Source organism: Oryx dammah, unplaced genomic scaffold (genome assembly GCF_014754425.2).
Source record: "Oryx dammah isolate SB20612 unplaced genomic scaffold, SCBI_Odam_1.1 HiC_scaffold_1, whole genome shotgun sequence".
NCBI classification, from domain to species: Eukaryota; Metazoa; Chordata; class Mammalia; order Artiodactyla; family Bovidae; genus Oryx; species Oryx dammah.
This window is the reverse complement of record NW_024070185.1, coordinates 39,061,579-39,080,472: the sequence shown is the minus strand read 5'-3', so window position 1 is coordinate 39,080,472 and position 18,894 is coordinate 39,061,579. Positions and strand designations below refer to the sequence as shown.

Below are 18,894 nucleotides of genomic sequence, written 5' to 3'. Positions count from 1 at the left end.
TGCCACCGGCTGTCCCTATCGCCATGATTTCTCGGCCGCCCTCACACATCTCCTTGCGTGTGGATTAAAGAATTAAAAAAAAATTCTGTGTTTGTTTTCAGCCGTGACTGTGATTGGTTTGTGCAGGACAGAAGCTTTGAGATAAATTTTTAACAGTCATGGGCCTAATTTCCTTGACTTTAGCAAAGGGTTGGTGACAAGTGCTAAACTATAGGCTTCAGAGCTTTCTTTTTGCCCTACAAAGGTGAATAAGTGAAAAATAAGGCCCCATTTAAACCCATGTCGGGTTAACTGTCCGAGTTTCAACTGGTCCCTTGGAATAAGACTCATATATTTAAAAGCTTCTGTCTGGTTATTCCGAATTGGAAAAATCACTTCAAGGAAAAAAGAAAACCTCTCTGTATGTTGAAGGAGAAGAGGGTTTGTGGTTGGTCCTGGGAGCTTTCTGGGCCCTGTTGGTGTGTTTAATTTTGCACTGGCTCCTATACTCGGTGGCCAGCCCATTTCATCATCTGTCTGAATGCGCTTTCTGGATGTTTCTGCCTCTCTTGAAGGGGGATTGGTTGCACGTAAGGGGAAATGCCATGTCATTGATGGAGATAGAATGTTCGTAAGGAAAGAACCAGATGAACCCTGTACCACGGAGGGGAACCTGGCGACAGTGAGAAAGCCTTCCGTTGGTACATGATTATCAGTGCCCTCACTGTCCTGAAGAAGTTGAGGGACCGCTGGCATGGTTTTTGCCAGGTGCTCTTCCTCTCAACGTTTCTTATCTTCATTTTGAGTCTGACCCTTGGGTGAAGCAATTGCTTGATTGCTCTACTCTGGTATTCCCTATCAACTCTCCCATTAGCCCCCTATATTAGCCTAGAGGACACATAGCTACCTGGATGTGGTATGAAGACAGGGTTCTAGGAACACTGGGGATAGCATTTTTAAGTAGAAGTACTTTACCTTCCCAGGTGGCTCAGTGGTAAAGAATCTGCCTGCCAATTCAGGAGACTTGGGTTCAGTCCTTGGGTGGGGAAGATTCTCTGGAGGAGAAAATGGCACCTGACTCCAGTATTCTTGCCTGGAGAATCCCACGGACAGAGGAGCCAGGCAGGCTACCGTCCGTAGGGTCACAAAGAGTCAGGCAAGACTGAGTGACTGAGCGTACATTCATACATTAGCCTGTAGACCTGGGATTTCTAATGGAAATATCGTGCCCATGAGATATAATTTAGTGATGTTTCCCTTTCTCCCTCCTGCACTGTTTGTGAGTATCTCTTCACTGCCACACACATGAATGGAGCTTGGGCACTTGGCATTTTCCTGAAGAGATACCAGACTCTGGTACCTGGGGATGGTAGTACTGGTTAGCAGAAGTGCTGGTATTATATGAGGAGCACTCTGTATAGCCTTATTTGCCTTACCTTATTAATATACTGGGGGGTAAAAAGAGACCCTTAATTTAGACCTTCTTGGCTGGATTCAAGGCCTCAGAAATCTGTACACTTGTACTTAATTTCTAAGGAAAGAACTAAGATATACGTATATACGTGCATTCATAGATATGTATATATATGTCATACATACATATGTAGGTGTATATACATACACACATATAAATACATGTAGCCCCTGACACATGATGTGATCATAGTCATATGAGTCTGTAGTAGCTTCAGTGGGGATGTAGCCGATGAATGTCTTATCTGTCATCTGTCCCTTTCTGACTGTTCCTGACTTAGATTCTGAGAGTTAGAAAAAACTCAGCATCTCCAATAAAATTTTGCAGCTCAAGTGCAAGAATTATATCTCCTGAAGGTGCTTAAATATTAAATATCTCCTCTGGTGTGAGCTTTGGAGGGTGGAGGTGGCATCTCTGGAATAGTCATTCATAAAAGGTTCATTGAGCCCCAGGTCGAGCACAGCTTTGTGGAGGTGTAAACATGAGAAGCTCATAGCTCTGTTCTCAAGGAGATTTCTGAGGAAGAGCTGAGAGAGTGAGTATCCTGAGTAACTTGAGGTAGGAAGTTGTAATGGGGCTCTGCAGAGTTAGAGTAGCGCCTTGCCTAGAGGTTATGATGAAGACTCTCTGGATCTTCTGATCTGACTAGATAGGACTGAGATGGTGGCTTCGGGAATTGTTGCTGAAAGAAACAGCTTTTAAGTCAGAAAGTCCTTCATTTTCTTTATTTTTTGGAGGTGTATACCCTCCGAGGTGGCACAGTGGTAAAGAATCTGCCTGCCAATGTAAGAAACGGAAGAGATGTGGGTTCTCTGCCTGGGTTGGGATGATCCCCTGGAGTAGGAAATGACAGCCCACTCTAGTGGGAAATTACATGAACAGAGAAGCGTGGCAGACTACAATACTTGGGGTTGCAAAGAGTCGGACATGCCTGAGCACACAGAGATGATATAAACTCTTCATTTGTCACGGTCATTGTAGGGTGGGAGTTGAGAGCTTGGGCTCAGTTAGATCTCTGTCTGAAATAGGGTTCTGCTTTTGCTATTAGCTAGTGGAGCTCCTGAGCCTGTTTTTTTCATCTGTAAGGTGAGGCCATTACTACAACTTCAGAGAGTCATGTGAGAATTAAATGAAATAGTGCTTGAAAGTGCTCAGCAGAGCCGGGTGTGTAGGAAGAGTAAATATTAGCTGGTTTTATTTTTTGTAACTTCTGTTCACTGTTATAGTTCCGTTGCCTGGCATTCAAAATCTGTTCCTGCTTCTGTATGGAAAATTTTCAAATATTTAAGTGTACCTTCTCTGTTTTCTTTTCAGTCTAAAGGTTTCCTTTTAAGTGATGGCTTCCAAATATTTGTGTGTTATATGTATAATGTAGTGGTTCTTAGGCAGGAGCACTTTTGCTCCCCGGGGATATTTGGCAGTGTTTGGAGACATTTTTGGTTGTCACAACTGAGAGGCTGCTCCTGGCACCTAGTGGGTGGAGCCCAGGGGTGCTCCTAAACATCATACAGTGCACTGGACAGCTCCCCACACAAAGAACTATTCTGTGCAAAATGTCAGTGCTGCTGTTGGAAAACCCTGCTCTACCAGACTTAATTGGGCTTTCCAGGTGGCTCAGTGGTAAACAATCCGCCTGCCAGTGCAGGATATGTGGGTTCAATCCCTGGGTGAGGAAGATCTGAAGAAAGGAATGGCAACCCACTCGAGTGTTCTTGCCTGGGAAATTCCATGGACAGAGAAGTTTGGCAGGCTACAGTTTGTGGGGTCCCAGAAGAATAAGACACACTTAGTGACTAAACAACAGCAACAACTGAATTTAATTGTTAAGCTTTTTCTTTTCTTCATATCCGTAATGACTGCGAATAGCAGCATGAGGTACCAAGAAAACTGCAAACAGATTCAGAAGGGGATGAGACACAGGTCAAATTGTGATTTCAGCTGGATTTGTTAATCTCTTAAATAGAATATTTGTCTCCTCTGAACGAGGAATTGTAAACAATGAGAAGAATTTGAATCCCAAAGAAAGAAGATCCTGGAATAGTTTTTATTAATTATGCAGCAACAATGTGTAATATTTACTTCACTTTTGAGGAACATGAACGATTATATTGCCTCATTAGATTCTTCCCATCAGTGAGGAGGAAATAAATATTCTTCTGTTGCTGTTTTACTAAAGCTAAAAAAGGCAAAACATGGTTAAGTAAGATAGCTGGTGAAGTTAACTATCCAGTCAGTAACAGAGCCAGAAGCAGACGGCAGCCAGCTCCAGTCGGCAAGGCCTATTTTCCCAACCGACTGCTTGGTGGACTTGAGTGTTCCTCGGATTATAAAGCAGCTGTCCAAAGTGCTTCAGTTTCTGGATTTCACAAGGGCTGTATCCTGCAGGGTTCAGCTGATTAACATTTTCTGGGTAAAGGTGAGGTCCATATGGAAAGAATTCACAAGAATGATGATTTTTTTAAAAAGTGGGAATACAGAAATGATGGACTTGGGTAAGAGCCCTGATTTAGCACTTAGGACATGGGATTGCTGCTACCCATGTCCCTGAGTAGGTCACATGTTTAGGCTTTGCTGTGAAACTGGAGAGAGGAGTTATTTGGTCCTCAGGGAGTGCTGCACGTGGCTTAACCAGATGAGTTTCTGAAAAAGGAGGGGTAAGTGAAATTTTAATGAAAAGAATCCTTTAAAATGTGCTGAGGAAACATGCCACATGGAGGTCCTTAAAGGTAAAATGTCTTTTGGCAAACTGATACATTGTTTGGGGGATAAATCTGGGTGTTCATGAATTGGATTTTGTAAAAGGATGTGTGGGGTTTCCTTTCCATACCAGGCAGTTGTCCAGTTCCCAGTGGACGTTCACTGCTGCTGCTGCTGAGTCGCTTCAGTCGTGTCCGACTCTGTGTGACCCCATAGATGGCAGCCCACCAGGCTCCCCTGTCTCTGGGATTCTCCAGGCAAGAACACTGGAGCGGGTTGCCATTTCCTTCTCCAATGCATGAAAGTGAAAAGTGAAAGTGAGGTCACTCAGTCGTGTCCGATCTTCGAGACCCCATGGACTGCAGCCCACCAGGCTCTTCCATCCATGGGACTTTCCAGGCAAGAGTATTGGAGTGGGTTGCCATTGCCTTCTCCGGGACATTCACTGGGTGTGCTACAAATTTAACTCAACTGTGAACTACCTCGGTGGTGATAGCATCAAATCCCACAGGTTAAGGACTTAATCTCAAATCTCAGTCACAAGCCCAGACCATTTATACTTCGTAGTAACCAGTTATAATTCGGGGGTTCCCAAACTCCCTCCTGAGGTCTAATAATTTGCTAAAATTATGTCTCATGAAGCTCAGGGAAATATTTATTTGCATTTGCCAGTTTATAATAAAGGATATAAAAGATAAAGATGAGTAGTCAGATGAAGAGATACATAGAGTAGGTCCAGAAGAGTCCTGAAGTAGGGGCTTCCATCCCTGTGGAACAATGGGGGTTTGTTATTCTCCCAGAATGTGGATTGTTTTGTTTTGTTTTAAACTAACCTGAAGTTTTCTCCTTGTTCAAGAATTTTTACCAGGGCTTGATCTCCGGGCCCACCTCCACACCACACCACCCCCCGTAGAAGTCAGTAGGATTGAAAGTTCTAACTGTCTAATCTTTTGATTTTTCTGGTGACCAGCCCCATCCTGAGGCTGTCTAGGGGCTCTACCTTAAGTCACCTCAGCAGCATAAACTCAGGTGTGCTCAAAAGGGACTCTGTATGAATAGCTTTTAAAGTAGACCCCTGTCACTCTGGAACTTCCAAGGTGTTTTTTTTTTTTTTTTAGGAGCTCTGTGCTGGGAACAAAGACTAACTATACTTCTTATTATACCACAGGATGTACCTATACTTTATTTCAGTATGGTCTGGGACTCAAAGTTGTTGATAGGTAACTGGAATCGGGGGAGGCCTAGCCACTATACTAATGATAAGCATAGATTTCATATTCCTACCAGTAGTGAAGGAATGATTTAGTTTCTTTACATTCTTGCCAGCATTTGGTGTTGTCACTATTTTTAACTGTAGCCATTCTGATTAATGTATAGTGCTGTCTTGTAGTTTAATTTGCACATTCCTAATAGCTAATTCGAAGAGTTGACTCATTGGAAAAGACTGATGCTGGGAGGGATTGGGGGCAGGAGGAGAAGGGGACGACAGAGGATGAGATGGCTGGATGGCATCACCGACTTGATGCACTCGATGCACCAACTCGATGCACATGAGTTTGGGTGAGGTCTGGGAGCTGGTGATGGAAAGAGGGGCCTGGCGTGCGGCGATTTACGGGGTTGCAAAGAGTCGGATACGACTGAGCGACTGAACTGAACTGAGCTGAATGGCTAATGATACTGAACATTTCATGTCTTTTGCCATTTTCTAGTAGGATTTTTTTTTCCTGTTAAGTTTTGAGAGTTCTTTACATATTCTAGTCCTTTGTCAAATATGTGGTTTCCTAGTTCCTAGTATTTTATCTCACTCTACAGCTTGCCTTTTTATACTGTAACATGGTCTTTTGCAGAGGGAAAGTTTTAATGAAATAGAATTTATCAAATTTTTCTTTTACTGCGTATACCTTTGGTGAAAAGTTTAAGAACTGTTTGCCTAGCCCTAGACCTGAAGATTTTCTTTTTTTTTCTATATGTTTTATAGTTTTACAGTTTATATTTAAGTTAATTTTTGTATGAGGTTTAAAACTTAGGTCAGTGTTCATTTTTTTACTTATGAATGTCCAACTGCTCTAGCACCATTTGTACAAGTGGCTATCTTCCATTTAATCCCTTTTTAACAAATCACTTTGTTAAAAAAAAAATTGGGCACATTTATGTGGGTCTCTTTCTGGGTTCTCTGTTCTGTTCCACTGACCTTTATGTCTGTCCCTTTGTCAGTACCACACTCTCATCATATTTGTTGTTCAGTCCCTCAGTCGTGTCTGACTCCTTGTGACCCCATGGACGGCAGCACACCAGGCTCCCCTGTCCTTCACTATCTCCTGAAGTTTGCTCAGATTCATGTTCACTGAGTCTGTGATGCCATCCAATCATCTCATCCTCTGTTGCTTCCTTCTTCTGCCCTCAGTCTTTTCCAGCATCAGGGTCTTTTGCAGTGAGTTGGCTCTTTGCATCAGGTGGCCAAAGTAGTGGAGCTTCAGTTTCAGCGTCAGTCCTTCCAGTGAATATTCAGGGTTGATTTCATTTAAAATTGACTGGTTTGATTTCCTTGGAGTCCAAGGGACTCTCAAGAGTCTTCACTAGCACCATAATTTGAAAGCATCCATTCTTCTGAGCTCATTCTTCTTTATGGTCAAACTCTCACATCCATACATGACTACTGGAAAAACCATAGCTTTGACTATACAGACCTCTGCAGCAAGGTAATGTCTCTGCATTTTAATTCACTGTCTAGGTTTGACATAGTTTTTCTTCCAGGGAACAAGTGTCTTTTATTTTCATGGCTGCGGTCACCATCCACAATGATTTTGGATCCCAAGAAAATAAAATCTGTCACCATTTCCACTTCCCCCTGGTCTGTTTGCCATGAAGTGATGGGACTGGATGCCATGATCTTTGTTTTTTGAATGTTGAGTATTAAGTGAGCTTTTTTTACACTCCTCTTTTACATTTGTCAAGAGGCTCTTTAGTTCCTCTTCGCTTTTGGCCATTAAGGTGCTGTCAACTTCCTATCTGAGGTTATAGATATTTCTCCTGAAAATCTTGATTTTAGCTTGTGATTCATCCAGCTCTGCATTTCACATGATATACTCTGTATTTAAGTTAAATAAGCAGGGTGACAATGTACAGCCTTGATGTATTCCTTTCCTAATTTGGAACCAGTCTGTTCCATGTCCAGTTCTAACTGTTGCATCTTAACCTGCCTACAGAATTCTCAGGAGGCAAGTCTGGTATGCCCGTCTTTTAAGAGTTTTCCACAGTTTGTTGTGATCCACACAGTCAAAGCCTTTGGCGTCGTTAATAGAGCAAAAGTAAATGTTTTTCTGGCATTGTTATGTATATAATATTTGGGTGGGCTGGTCCATTCAACTCTAGTCTTAATTTTCATGAGTATTTTAGCTATTCTAGTTCTTTGCCTTTTCATATAAAGTTTAGAATAATATTCTCTTTATAAAAAATCATATCAGGATTTTGAAAAGAACTGTGTTAAACCTATATGATAGTTTAGGGAGAGTTATCATCTTTACTATATTGAGTCTCCTAATCCTTAAACATAATGTATCTTTCCATTTATTAGATCTTTGTTTTCTTTCATCAACATTCTGTAGTTTTTAGCATTTAAGTCCTGTACATGATTTGTTGATTTACACCTAAATGTCTCACTTTTTTGAGCAGTTGTAAATAATATCTGATTTTAAATTTTGGCCTCTATGTGTTCAGTTCAGTTTAGTTCAGTCGCTCAGTCGTGTCCGACTGTTTGCAACCCCATGAATTGCAGCACACCAGGCCTCCCTGTCCATCACCAACTCCCGGAGTTCACTCAGACTTACGTCCATCGAGTCAGTGACGCCATCCAGCCATCTCATCCTCTGTCATCCCCTTCTCCTCCTGCCCACAATCCCTCCCAGCATCAGGGTCTTTTCCAATGAGTCAGCTCTTCACATGAGGTGGCCAAAGTACTGGAGCTTCAGCGTCAGCATCATTCCCTCCAAAGAAATCCCAGGGCTGATCTCCTTCAGAATGGACTGGTTGGATCTCCTTGCAGTCCAAGGGACTCTCAAGAGTCTTCTCAAACACCACAGTTCAAAATGCATCAATTCTTCGGTGCTCAGCTTTCTTCACAGTCCAACTCTCACATCCGTACATGACCACAGGAAAAACAATAGCCTTGACTAGTCGGACCTTTGTTGGCAAAGTAATGTCTCTGCTTGTCAATATGCTATCTAGGTTGGTCATAACTTTTCTTCCAAGGAGTAAGTGTCTTTTAGTTTCATGACTGCAGTCACCATCTGCAGTGATTTTGGAGACCCCAAAAATAAAGTCTGACACTGTTTCCACTGTTTCTCCATCTATTTGCCATGAAGTGATGGGACCAGATGCCATGATCTTCGTTTCCTGAATGTTGAGCTTTAAGCCAAGTTTTTCACTCTCCTCTTTCACTTTCATCAAGAGGCATTTTAGTTCCTCTTCACTTTCTGCCATGAGGGTGATGTCATCTGCATATCTGAGGTTATTGATATTTCTCCCAGCAATCTTGATTCCAGCTTGTGACTCTTCCAGCCCAGCGTTTCTCATGATGTACTCTGCATAGAAGTTGAATAAGCAGGGTGACAATATACAGCCTTGACGTACTCCTTTTCCTATTTGGAACCAGTCTGTTGTTCCATGTCCAGTTCTAACTGTTGCTTCCTGACCTGCATATAGGTTTCTCAAGAGACGGGTCAGGTGGTCTGGTATCCCCATCTCATTCAGAATTTTCCACAGTTTATTGTGATCCACACAGTCAAAGGCTTTGGCATAGTCAATAAAGCAGAAATAGATGTTTTTCTTGAACTCTCTTGCTTTTTCGATGATCCAGCGGATATTGGCAATTTGATTTCTGGTTCCTCTGCCTTTTCTAAAACCAGTTTGAACATCTGGAAGTTCACGGTTCATGTGTTGCTGAAGCCTGGCTTGGAGAATTTTGAGCATTACTTTACTAGCGTGTTAGATGAGTGCAATTGTGCGGTAGTTTGAGCATTCTTTGGCATTGCCTTTCTTTGGCATTGTAATGAAAACTGGCCTTTTGCAGTCCTGTGGCTACTGCTGAGTTTTCCAAATTTGCTGTGTGCTGTGTTCCAAATTCTATGTGTTCATCAATAGTATATAAAATACAATGTTTTTTTTTCATGTTTGTTTTGTGTCCTGCAACCTTGGGCTTTCCTTGTGGCTAAGCTGGTGAAGAATCTGCCTGCAATGCAGGAGGCCTGGGTTTGATCTCTGGGTTGAGAAGATCCCCTGGAGAAAGGAAAGACTACCCACTCCAGTATTCTGGCCTGGAGAATTCCATGGACTGTATAGTCCATGGGGTTGCAAAGTATCAGACACTACTGAATAACTCAGTTCCTAGCCCTGCAACCTTGATGAATTCATTTATAAGTTCTAAATGTGTAGTGGTTTTTCTTTTTTTGGTAGATTCTTTGGGATTTTTTTATGTGGACAGTCATGTCATCTGTAACTTGGAACAGTTTTATTTCTTCTTTTCTGAAATTTATACCTTTTGTTACTCCCTTATTGCACTGAGTAGGACTTCTAGCACTATGTTAAATAAGAGTAATGAGACCAAACTTCGTTACCTTGTTCCCTGTCTTAGGGATAAAGCACCCAGTGTTTTGCCACAAAGTATAATGTTAGTTCTATATTTTTTTTAGATTTTTTAAAATCAAGTTGAGAAAGTTCTCTTCTATTTTTCTAAGATTTGTATGTGTGTATGAATGAGTGTTGTATTTTATCAAATGCACTTTTTGTACCAATGATGTGATCATGTGATTTCTCTTGTTTAGTCTGTTAATATGGTTTATTTCATTGAATGATTTTCAAATATTGAAGCATCCTTGCATTACGGGAATAAACCCTACTGGTCATGATGTGTAATTCTTTTTTATATTACTGGATTTTATTTTCTAATATTTTGTTACAGATTTTTTCATATATATTCATAAATGATACTCATTTGTGGACTTCCCTGATGGCTCAGATGGTAAAGAATCTGCCTGCAATTCAGGAGACCCAGGTTCGATCCCTGGGTCAGGAAGGTCCCCTGGAGAAGAAAATGGCAACCCACTCCAGTATTCTTGTCTTGAGAATTCCATGGACAGAGGAACCTGGTGGGCTACAGTCCGTGTAGTTTCCTATATTTGTACTCTTAGTCTGATTTTGATATTTTAAATAAGAATATACTAGTTTAAAATAAATTGGAAACGGTTTCCTCTTTGTTTTCTAGAAGAGATTGTGTAGAATTGATTTTAGTTCTTTAAACGTTTGGTAGAATTATCCAATGAAACCATAAAGGCCTAGAGATTTCTTTTGGGGGAGTTTTAAAGAATATATTTTCAATTTCCTGAATGGTTATAGGGCCATTTAAATTACCCATTTCATATGATGAGTTGTGGTAGTTTGTGTTTTTTGGAGAAATGGTCCATTTCGTCTAAATTGTTTTATATATGTAGAGTTCATAGTTCTTTCTTATTGTGCTTTTGATGCCTGGAGGTTCTGCATTGATATTCCCTGTTTCCTGATAAACTATAGATTTGTGTCTTTTTTTTTTTTTTTTCCTGTGGTACTAGAGATTTGGGGTTATTTTCTTAAAGAACCAGCTGTTTGACTGATTTTTTTCCCCCCATTTTTCTTGTTTTCAATTTCATCTGCCTCTACTATTTTTATGATTTCCTTCATTTGCTTTGGATTTATTTTGTTCTTTTTCTAAATTGAGGTGAGACAGATTATTGGAAACCTTTTCTCTTTTGTAATATAGGCATTTATTACAATAAACTTCCCTCTCAACACAGCTTTAGTTTAGTCCCATGAATTTTCAATGTGTCATATTTTAATTTTCATTTAGTTCAATATGTTTTTTCTTGCCTTTAAGACTTCTTTGATCCATGGATTATTTACAAGTGTGTTGTTTAACTTCCAAGTATTGAGTATTTTCCCGTTATCATTTTGTTATTGATATAAGTTGGATTCCATTGTGTTTAGGGAACATGCTCTGTATATTTCAGTTACTTTAAATTTCTTGAGGTTTCTTAAAGGCCCAAGATACCATGATCTTTCAGTGTGCACTTGGAAAGCATGTATATTCTGTTCTGTGAGTTGGGTGACACGTAGATGTTGATTAGATCCTATTGGTTGGTGGAATTGCTGAGTTCTTTCTTCTGTCAGTTAGAACAGTTCTAGCTTCATATATTTTGCAGCTTTGTTGTTTGGTGCATGTAGGTTTTCTCTGCCTTCTTGGTGGATTGACCCTTTTAGTATTATGCAGTTTTGTCCTATTCTGCTTTGAGTAATTTTCTAAGGTGGAGGAAATATTTCAGTGCATTAGGGTTAGAGAGGGGTCAGTTCTGTTCAGTTGCTCAGTGTGTGAGAGAAGGGTCACCTCCTCTCAATCTGTTTGAAGAAAAAGACTAACACTGAAGAGGTTGGATACAAATAGAATACTTGAAGGTGCTAAAAACAGCATAAATCTGAAAAATAAGCTGTATTTTGTTGATTTCATTTCTTCAAAGGTTTTTATATAAGCAAGATAAAATATCTAGGAAAATTTGAAGGTAGGAGGCAAAAAAAGTAATCTTCAGTGTTGGTTGTTTTAAATAGAGCACCACAGTTCAAAAGCATCAGTTCTTCGGTGCTCTTTATAGTCCAACTCTCACAACCATACGTGACTATTGGAAAAACCATAGCTTTGACTAAATGGACCTTTGTTGGCAAAGTAATGTCTCAGCTTTTTAATATGCTATCTAGTTTGGTCATAGCTTTTCTTCCAGGGAGCGAGCGTCTTTTACTTTGATGGCTGCAGTCACCATCTGCAGTGATTTTGGAGCCCCCCAAAATAAAATCTGTCACTGTTTCCATTGTTTCCCCATCTATCTGCCATCAAGTGAGGGGGCCAGATGCCATGATCTTTGTTTTTGAATGTTGAGTTTTAAGCCAACTTTTTCAGTCTTCTCTTTCACTTTCATCAAGAGGCTCTTTAGTTCTTCTTTGCTTCCTGCCAAAAGGGTGGTGTCATCTGCATATCTGACGTTATTGATATTTCTCCCAGCAATCTTGATTCCAGCTGGTGCTTCATCCAGCCTGGCATTTCACATGATGTACTCTGCATATAAGTTAAAAAAGCAGGGTGACAATATACAGCCTTGCCGTACTCCTTTTCTGATTTTGAACCAGTCTGTTGTTCCATGTCCAGTTCTAACTGTTGCTTCTTGACCTGCATACAGATTTCTCAGGAGGCAGGTCAGGTGGTCTGGTATTCCCATCTTTTTCAGAATTTTCCAAAGTTTATTGTGATCCACACAGTCAAAGGCTTTGGCATAGTCAATAAAGCAGAAATAGATGTTTTTCTGAAACTCTCTTGCTTTTTCGATGATCCAGCGGATGTTGGCAATTTGATTTCTGGTTCCTCTGCCTTTTCTAAAACCAGCTTGAACATCTGGAAGTTCACAGTTCATGTACTGTTGAAGCCTGGCTTGGAGAATTTTGAGCATTACTTTATTAGCATGTGAGATGAGTGCAATTGTGCAGTAGTTTGAGCATTTTTTGGCATTGCCTTTCTTTGAGATTGGAATGAAAACTGACCTTTTCCAGTCCTGTGACCACTGCTGAGTTTTCCAAATTTGCTGGCATATTGAGTGCAGCACTTTCACAGCATCATCTTTTAGTATTTGAAATAGTTCAACTGGAATTCCATCACCTCCCCTAGCTTTGTTCGTAGTGATGCTTCTGAAGGCCCACTTGACTTCACATTCCAGGATGTCTGGCTCTAGGTGAGTGATCACATCATCATGATTATCTGGGTCATGAAGATCTTTTTTTTTTGTATAGTTCTTCTGTGTATTCTTACCACCTCTTCTTAATATCGTCTGCTTCTGTTAGGTCCCTACCATTTCTATCCTTTATTGAGCCCATCTAGTATGAAAAGTTCCCTTGGTATCTCTAATTTTCTTGAAGAGATCTCTAGGCTTTCCCATTCTATTGTTTTCCTCTTTTTCTTTGCACTGATCACTTAGGAAAGTTTTCTATCTCTCCTTGCTATTCTTTAGAACTCTGCATTCAGATAGATATATCTTTCCTTTCCTCCTTTTGCCTTTTGCTTCCCTTCTTTTCTCAGCTATTTGGAAGGCCTCCTCAGATAACCATTTTGCCTTTTTGCATTTCTTCTTGGGGATGGTTTTGATCACTGCCTCCTGCACAATGTCATGAACCTCTGTCCATAGTTTTTCAGGCACTCTATCAGATTTAATCCCTTGAATCTATTTGTCACTTCCACTGTATAATTGTAAGGGATATGATTTATGTCATACCTGAATGGTCTAGTGGTTTTCCCTACGTTCTTCAATTTAAGTCTGAATTTTGCGATAAGGAGTTCATGATCCGAGCCACAGTCAGTTCCTCGACTTGTTTTTGCTGCATGTATAGAGAGCAAAGAATATAACCAATCTGATTTCAGTATTGACTATCTGGTGATGTCAATGAGTAGAGTTGTCTCTTGTGTTGTTGGAAGAAGAACATTAAGAGACATATCAATTTTATAAAAATATATGGGAGTCTACCAAAGAAAAATTTACCAATCTAAACACTTTGGTAATTAAGAAGAAAAACAGCAGAACAATGAACTGAGATATTTAGAAATGGAACAAATTTACAAGCCAAAAACTAAATGAAAATATTTTAAAGGAAGAGATAAACAAAATGGAAAATAGCAAAAGACGTCAAGTTAATTCATTAAAAAAAATACAAGACAAATCAATAGACTCATTCATTTGTAAAAGGAAAGAAAGTATGAGTTAATAAAATAAAAAATGTAATTAATGTAAAAGATCAAGAACATTGTGATAGACTATTCTCTATTATTTACTGATACATTTGGAATTAACATAGTTATGTAAAAACATAACAAATCAAAATACATAAAATGAAATTTTTAAAGACACCCAAAGATAAAACCAAAACAAAAGTAATACAAAAATTCACCAAGTAATAAATAGAAAAGAGCACTGAAGTTGCTAGAAAATTTCCCGCCAATATTCAAAGAAAAATAATTATTATTTTACATTCCAAAGAACAAAAAAGAATGTATGGAGATGACTTTAGTTGTAGGGTACTTAAGAGCACCACACACACAAAAATTAAATTACAAAATAACCTCATTTAATGAGGCCAAATGAAAAACCCTAAATAAATCTTTAAAAAATAGATCATAACAAACTTTTAAACTATCCACTATTATTAGGAAGGGTACATCCCAAGAATTGGCTACAGATAAATCACATGGAAAAGTATAACATAATTAAATGTAAGATTAAACACAAAAATGAGAAAAAAAAATCACATAACCAACTTAATTGCTACTGAAAAGACACCTGACAAAATTGAACATCCATCTTTCAGTAAACTGTTTCAAAAACCATGAAGAATGCATTTATCAAATGTAATAGTTTCCACATGAAAACAGTTCAAGGAGAACATCTTCATGACCTTGGTGAAGGCAAAGATTTCCGTAAAAGGCCACAGAAAGATTTATAAGTTGGGTTCTCACACACTAGCAAAGTAATGCTCAAAATTCTCCAAGCCAGGCTTCAACAGTACATGAACTGTGAACTTCCAGATGTTCAAGCTGGTTTTAGAAAAGGCAGAGGAACCAGAAATCAAATTGCCAACATCCGCTGGATCATCGAAAAAGCAAGAGAGTTTCAGAAAAACATCTATTTCTGCTTTATTGACTATGCCAAAGCCTTTGACTGTGTGGATCACAACTAACTGTGGAAAATTCTGAAAGAGATGGGAATACCAGACCACTTGACCTGCCTCCTGAGAAATCTGTATGCAGGTCAAGAAGCAACAGTTAGAACTGGACATGGAACAACAGACTGGTTCAAAATCAGAAAAGGAGTACGGCAAGGCTGTATATTGTCACCCTGCTTTTTTAACTTATATGCAGAGTACGTCATGCAAAATGCCAGGCTGGATGAAGCACAAGCTGGAATCAAGATTGCTGGGAGAAATATCAATAATGTCAGATATGCAGATGACACCACCCTTTTGGCAGGAAGCGAAGAGGAACTAAAGAGCCTCTTGATGAAAGTGAAAGAGAAGACTGAAAAAGTTGGCTTAAAACTCAACATTCAAAAACAAAGATCATGGCATCTGGCCCCCTCACTTGATGGCAGATAGATGGGGAAACAATGGAAACAGTGACAGATTTTATTTTGGGGGGCTCCAGAATCATTGCAGATGGTGACTGTGGCCATGAAATTACAAGATGCTTACTCCATGGAAGAAAAGTTATGACCAACCTAGACAGCTTATTAAAAAGCTGAGACATTACTTTGCCAACAAAGGTCCATCTAGTCAAAGCTATGGTTTTTCCAGTAGTCATGTATGAGTGTAAGAGTTGCACTATATAGAAAGCTGAGCACCGAAGAATTGGTGCTTTTGAACTGTGGTGTTGGAGAAGACTCTTGAGAGTCCCTTGGACTGCAAGGATATCCAACCAGTCCATCCTGAAGGAAATCAGTCCTGAATATTCATTGGAAGGACTGATGCTGAAGCTGAAACTCCAATATTTTGGCCACCTGACGCGAAGACCTGATTCATTTGAAAAGACCCTGCTGCTGGGAAAGATTGAAGTCAGGAGGAGAAGGGGATGACAGCGGATGAGATGGTTGAATGTCATCACCAACTTGATGGACATGAGTTTGAGCAAGCTCTGGGAGTTCATGATGGACAGCGAAGCCTGGCGTGTTGCAGTCCATGGAACTGCGAAGAGTCAGATGTGACTGAGCCACTGAACTGAACTGACTTTATTTATAATTTAGGAAAGATGGGATGTATTTAAGTTCAAATAACTTATTATTTGTCACATTCTGCATAATTATATAAAATATGTAAATGCTTTATATATATTATTTCCAAGTGAGTGAACATCCTTTAATTTATGCTGAGACTTGGGTATGTATTTGTAATTTCTACCTTTTTTGGATTAAATGTTGAAAATAGTAACTCCTAATTTCATGTGTTAATAGTTTGCTGTCTTTTCTTTTAGTTCTGTCTCTGACGGAATTGTAATCACATTGTACATATTAGTTAAAATTTGTTTTATTCAAAATAGCGTGAACATTTTCTTTTGTAATTAAGCAGTTATTTAAAAAATGATGGCTGCATTGTATTATAAAGACCTTTCATAGGCTAATTAATGAGAGCAGTGTTTATTGGTTGTTTAAATTGTGTTACAGTACCTTTATTTGTATTTTTTCAATTTAATTTTTATGTGTTTTTTAAAAAATGTGTACACGTGACATGAAATTCAAAACAAACAAAGTGGTTTACAGAGTCTGTCTCTGTTTCTTTCCCAATCTTCCTTCCGTGTGAAGCAACCAGTGTTGTTGGTTTGTTGTGTTTCTTTTCAGGGCTCTTTTTTTTCTATAAATAAGCAAATAGATTCTGTTTCCTTTCTCAGAAAAAGGCCATTTGCATCTTACTTTTTCCCCAGTCAATATACTATGGAGATGATTCATATCAGTGTATGAAAAATCACACTAATTTGATAGCTGCAGAGTGTTCTGGTATATAAATGTGTCATAATTTATTTGGAGAAGGCAGTGGCACCCCACTCCAGTACTCTTGCCTGGAAAATCCCATGGACGGAGGAGCCTGGTAGGCTGCAGTCCATGGGGTCGCTGAGGGTCAGACAGGACTGAGCGACTTCACTTTCACTTTCACTTTCCATGTACCTAGTGGTAGCCAGTCTCCTGACCATTGTGGCATTCATGTTGATTCTCCTTAGAGCTGTGTAACCTAATTATGTATTCTTAAACCATCTAGTAAAATTGTGCTTTTGGGGGGAACTTCCTCCCTAATGCTAGATACCTGAAATTCTCTACTCCTAGGAGCAGTCTTGAAGAAGGGAGGTGGCAGGGAATCCTACACATCTTGTTTTAATCAAGTTTGAGGCTTCAGTCTGACTATTATTAGACGAACTTGAGATCTTTTTCGTACCAGGTGATGGAGCTGTATCTTCACTGTTACTAGGATTCAGGAACTAGCTCTGCGTTGGTTCTTTGAGGTACTGCTTCTAAAGCACCTGTTTACTGTGACCCAGGGATGGTTTTGTCTGGAGGTCTTCTTAAGTGCTCATTTTCTTCCTACTTGTGTTCCTCTGCTGGACATTTTAAACTGTGTTCATGCTCAAGAGCCCCTGTGGATTGCAAAAAAAACTCTACTTTCAAAGTAATTTTTTGTTTTCTTTTCTTTACTAATTTATAAAAGCTATGGAGTTTATAATCTTGGACTTTATTCATAAATGCTTGTTTGTCTTACCCATTTAGGCAGCCTGAAAGCTTGAGCAGGTCAAGTTTTCTTTCTTTGTGCAGAATACTTTGCATTTTCTATAAACATAGGTAAACAGTGGCATGACATTAATACATCCTGCCTACATTAAAAACATACAATATTCTATATAAAAGGCCATAGAAATAATATGTAGTTCAATTTTGTAGCTGACTTAACCTTTGAACTTTTGTGGTGCTACTTCTGTGTAACCCAATACATATACAAGTATATATTGAACTGAGACTAAAATTTCATGAATAACACCTTTACTGTGTAACTGATAGTGTTTTTTCTGTTCTAATTTCATTAAAGATAAATGTTGACTGGGGACTCATTAAGTCATCTGCAGGACCTTCAGTAAATCAATTGAAAGGTATTTTCTAGAGGAGGAGGTTAGCTTTGAGAGATTAAACTGAGTGAGGCAAACCCAGCCCTGGTTTGGTTTGGAGCATGGACTCTAGAGAAGGGCAGACTTGGGTTCAAGTCTTCCCTCTGCCAGTTGGGCCTTAGCCTTCTGTAAAACTGGAAGCATTTCCTGCTTAGTGGTTATGAGGATTATATAAGGTAAGCATTAACACACAGCTGCTGTTATTAGCCATTATGCCTTATTTCAGGACTTAAGGGAGCTTCTCTGACTTCTAGCCTAGTGCTCTTTGTACAGATTGCAGAATCTGCTGTGACAGGAGTTATGGGACAGCGTTAAGTAACAACAGGTGGATGGGAATTGCTTCGTTGATCTGCTCACCCTTTGGGATCAGTTTAGGTTACTGTTAAGGTCTATGCTCTCAAACTGTGCTAGTTTATTAGAGGAGTAGGAACTGCCTGACGAAGAAGGCAATGGCAGCCCACTGTGGTACTCTTGCCTGGAAAATCCCATGGACAGGAGCCTGGTAGGCTGCAGTCCATGGGGTTGCTAGAGTCAGACACAGAGCGACTTCACTTTCACTTTTCACTTTCACGCATTGGAGAAGGAAATGGCAACTCCGGTGTTCTTGCCTGGAGAATCCCAGGGACGGTGGAGCCTGGTGGGCTGCCGTCTGTGGGATCTCACAGGGTCGGACACGACTGAAGCAACTTAGCAGCAGCAAGAATTGCCTGATGGAGAAGGAAATGGCAACCCACTCCAGTATTCTTGCCTGGAGAATCCCAGAGACAGAGGAGCCTGGTGGGCTACCGTCTGTGGGGTCGCACAGAGTTGGACACGACTGAAGCGACTTAGCATGCATGTATGCATGCATTGGAGAAGGAAATGGCAACCCACTCCAGTATTCTTGCCTGGAGAATCCCAGGGACAGAGGAGCCTGGTAGGCTGCCGTCTGTGGGGTCGCACAGAGTCGGACATGACTGACATGATTTAGCAGCAGCAGCAGGAACTGCCTGAA

At 39.9% G+C, this 18,894-nt stretch overlaps 1 protein-coding gene across 1 annotated transcript in view; it reads left to right on the top strand.

Annotated features, from left to right (window-relative positions):
- RCL1 (RNA terminal phosphate cyclase like 1) overlaps nt 1–18,894 on the top strand; it is a 63,775-nt gene that overhangs the window by 828 nt on the left and 44,053 nt on the right. The gene's annotated exons all lie outside the window — the stretch shown is intronic.